Genomic DNA, 4,493 nt, shown 5'->3' on the forward strand with positions numbered 1-4,493 from the left:
AATGTGTGACGCGCTATGTTATATCATATAGTAAGCAATGTGTGACGCGCTATGTTATATCATATAGTAAGCAATGTACGACGCAGCACCCACTGTTATGACGCGGCACGCATAGTGCTACATATATAACATCACGTCATATAAACTTATATCACGTAATGTGTGACACAGCGCGCAGTGTAGGACACAAAATGCAAATATTATGTAAGATCAAAAGTCTATGATAGAGACTCTATTATAGACTCTGTTATGGACTCTTGGTAAGATGCAGCCCGTACAGCGCATGACATACCACAGCACCTACATCAGTTAATTGTCTAGCACGCTACTACTTGTTGTCTAGCACGCTATCGCGTAAACATAATACTGCCGCATTATCGACACCACACATACAAAGCCGAGGTGCATGAATACATCTTCCCATAGAAGATGCTTGCGTAATCGCACCCGTGAAAGTTTTTTTTAAATCGAGGTCGTTTAATTGCGATAGATTTCTATTAACGTGCAATATAGGTGGTGTATATGTATACACTATGCCACGGTGCTCGCGTGCATGAGGTAACATACCACGGTGGACAATAAAGCATCACCGATATACACCCACCTGAATAAATTACCGTATAGCTCTAGAAGCAGGTTGGGTCTTTTACACCATGACGGCGTTACAGACCTGTTAGACTAGTTCTTATGCGGCCTTAGACGAATGTGAACAACAATAATTTGCCCGCTCGTGACATATGAGTTTTATGATGATCTATAGACGCGCGCACACGCACACGCGCACGCACGCACGCACGCACGCACGCACGCACGTCATTAATGTCAATATTGATATTATCATCATAATTAATATTGATACTATCATTAAAATTAATATTATATCATTATTATCTATACAATTAAAGTAAGACATTTCCGCTAAAAACTCCGGAGGGGGTGAACGGCTCGGCGTGAAACGTACACCGCGTATCGACAATGATTCCGTATCCTGCCTCTCAACTTTGGAAGAAAATATAACCTCCGAAAATGTGATTTTGCGAGGGAAACCTTGAAAATCTGTACACAATCTATAAATAGAACGAGGGAATATACACACAGCATCCCGTACGTGTCAATCCATGATGTATTACCGTAACAGGGGTAGAAACAAGGACAATATGCAAGTTAGCCCGAAGGGCTAGTAAGGTAAGGTTTGTACTAGCCCTTCTGGTTTTCAACTAGCCCTTAAAAGCATGATGTCGATAGCGGTTGCGCGGGAAAATTGTTGATCTCACGAATGCTCCGAGATGCTTTCTAAGGGTATTGTGTATTGTTTATATTGTGTATATATTGTGTATTGTTGTATTGAGAGGTTTGTTTATTTACAATCATTTTATTATTAAAACAGCCAGAGTGACAGTGAGTGTGACTATAACACTGTATTAGTGGAACAAGTCTTTCGGATGATGGAAGGGTTGCCAATGTTGATACCAACGCTATAGACGGGTCCCGCCGACACCTACATTGTGGCTAGTTACATGAGAACGGGAACGCATGGAACGGGCGAACGCAACCGCCACGCCGCGACGCACACAGGAACGGCAGCACGCAACACGCACACACACACACGACACACACACTTCAGCACACACACCCACACTAGCGCGCGCGCCGCGCGCGGGCCGCGTTTACAACGCCCAACATGCAACAAAGAACACGTATCACGCGACACGCGTAATACGCACCGCATACACGTCCGCACACACGCGCTGCACGCACACACGTCGCACACACGGCGCGGTCACGCACACACCTCGGCACACACGCTGCTCACGCCACAGCGATCGCACTACGCAGAACGCGCTCACGCACTAACACGCGCCTCACGCACACACCTCGCACACACGTGGCTCACGCACACGCATTGGGCGCGCGCTCCCACACGCACACCGTCACACACATGCGCTCAGCACTTGGCACAAGGTGCATTCCGTCACGTCACGCACCACACGTGCTTACCGCCCACACGCAACACACCGTCCGCAGCACAGCACGCGCTGCACAGCAACGACATCGCACACAAACGTGGGGGCCCTCACGCACCACGTCGGCGCTCACTGCACGACACGTCGCACATCGCGCTCACGCACCCCACAGTCGCGCACACGATGCGCAGGGGTACCGCCTCACTGGGCTTCACACACGCGCTCACGCACACACGTCGCACATACGCGGCTGCAACTAGCAATTTACGTCGGCAAGCACACGCGCTCACGCACAAGACAATGCGCTCCCAGCCACACACGTCGCACACACGCGCTCACACACACCCGTCGCACGACACCGGCTCACGCAACACATGTCGCACACACGCGCGCGTCACGCCACACACGTGCACACAACAGCGGCGTCAGCGCGACAAACACGCCGCACACACGTGGCTCACGCACACAGGATGGGTCGGCGCCGGCGTCACACCACCCACGACACCTCGCGCGACACCACGCGCTCACGCAACAAGCGCAGGTTAACGCACGGTCGCACTACACGTCGCACACGGAACTGCGCTCACGCACACACGTCACACACGACGCGCTCACGGCCCACACGTCGCCACACACGCGCTAACGCACTACGTCGCACAACGCGTCTAACGCAGCACAGTTACACACACGCGCTCGACCGCACCCACGTCGCACACGAACGCGCTCACGCACACACGTCACACACCCGGTGCCCTCACGTCACACAGCGGTCGGCACACACAGCGCTAATGCACCACACGTCAACACACACGCAGCTTCACGCACACACGTGCCACACGCGCTAACGCACAACACGTCGCAGCACACGCGCTCACGCACGACACATGACAGCACACGCGCTCACGCACACGACGTTCCATTTCACAAGAATTACGAACATCTGGCTGGAATTGTTTTACCCTTGCTTGCCGACGCGAAAAGGCCCACCCTGGCCCTTTAACCTAACCCTTCCAAAAATTACTCGTCCGGCTAGGCGGGCTAGCGGCTAATTCGACCCCTGCCCGTAATGTCGGCAGTGTACTCATTCCTCAGGACATTTCGTCTCCTAACACCATGATTCCGGTTTCGATTCCCAGCTGGGGAACGCTTAATATTTACGCCTTATTTTTCTTTCTTCCTTTTTACCTACCTCTTTAGTATGTATTATTTTCTCCTTCGGAGTTTTTCAGCCGAAATGTCTTACTTTAATAGATAGATTTATTTAATTCTTAATTTATAAATTATTATTTTTTTAATTTATTAATTATTTTTATTATTAATGTCCTTTTATTTTTTGGATTTCTTATTTATTTGGGATGGGAACTGGATGGCATGGTTTAGCATGCGATGGAATTGGGATGGCGCACTGCCGATATGCATGGGATGGATGGCATGGCATGGATGCGATGAGATGGCATTGGTATGACATGAGATGGGTTGGCAATGGCGCAATTGGATGTCATAAGAACTGGCATTTGGGATGGCAATGGGATGGCATGGGATGCGTAATGAGCTGGATGGGATGGGATGGGACTGTGATGTGATGTGATGTGAATGTGATGTGATATGGGATGGGATGGGATGGCATGGAATGCGAATGGATAGATGGATGCACTGGATATGATAGACAGTTGACTGATTTTTGTGTATTTTCCTTTCCAACCAAGCGTTCACGAACTGAAAGTAACGGCACTTTGATTTTCCGGCAACGCCGGGTAATCCGCTTAGTTATACTATAATAACAAATAATAATAATTATTATTATTATTATTACTGTATGCATCATCATCATCGTCGTCGTCGTGCGTCGTCGGTCGTCGTCGTGCATTGCTTACCATCTGTATGATGTAAGGTTAGTGATCCGCAAGCAACCTCACTATACCTCCGCCTTCTCAAATCTATAGCCAGATAACTGCAATAATAAAGACACACATGAACTTATGAGGGCACAACAATGGTTTTAATTATATATACTCCGATTAAATCTAAGCTCTTACGCCTAACAGCAACAGAATGCGCTATATTTGCGCCATACACGAAGTGTTTTTCTTCGCCGGCAACTCGAGTATGTTCCGTCAAACAATCGGACTTCCGTGTAAATAACTTTTGCCCGAAAATGGAACTTACTTTAAAAAAAACCCCGATTAGATTGTTTATGAGGAAGCAGACATGAGCACTGTTGAACACCCAGCCAGTGCGTAGTTAATGCGGGGGGGACACAAAATGTGGCCATGAGCTCCCCTGTTGATTCAAAAGTTACAAAATAAAGAAATTAAGAATTTGTTCTACTAAACAGAATAAATTGTCGCTTAGTCAGAATTGAAGGCTTGTACAATGTACATGTATTTCAAAAGTGCCTCAAATACCCATCTCCGGCGATACAAAATTTTCCCAAAATTTTTGGTGGGAAGATCCATACCGGCCCCGCCCTGTGTTTGGGAGCCCCCTCCGTCCCCACTCCTCGTAATCCTAGATCTGCGCACTAACAGT

General features: G+C 48.4%; 1 protein-coding gene across 1 annotated transcript in view; it reads right to left on the reverse strand.

Annotated features, from left to right (window-relative positions):
• Positions 1 to 4,493, reverse strand: part of LOC106815963 (sodium-coupled monocarboxylate transporter 1-like) — a 42,975-nt gene that overhangs the window by 19,730 nt on the left and 18,752 nt on the right. The gene's annotated exons all lie outside the window — the stretch shown is intronic.

This window comes from Priapulus caudatus, unplaced genomic scaffold, assembly GCF_000485595.1.
Source record: "Priapulus caudatus unplaced genomic scaffold, Priapulus_caudatus-5.0.1 Scaffold1249, whole genome shotgun sequence".
Classification (NCBI taxonomy): Eukaryota; Metazoa; Priapulida; class Priapulimorpha; order Priapulimorphida; family Priapulidae; genus Priapulus; species Priapulus caudatus.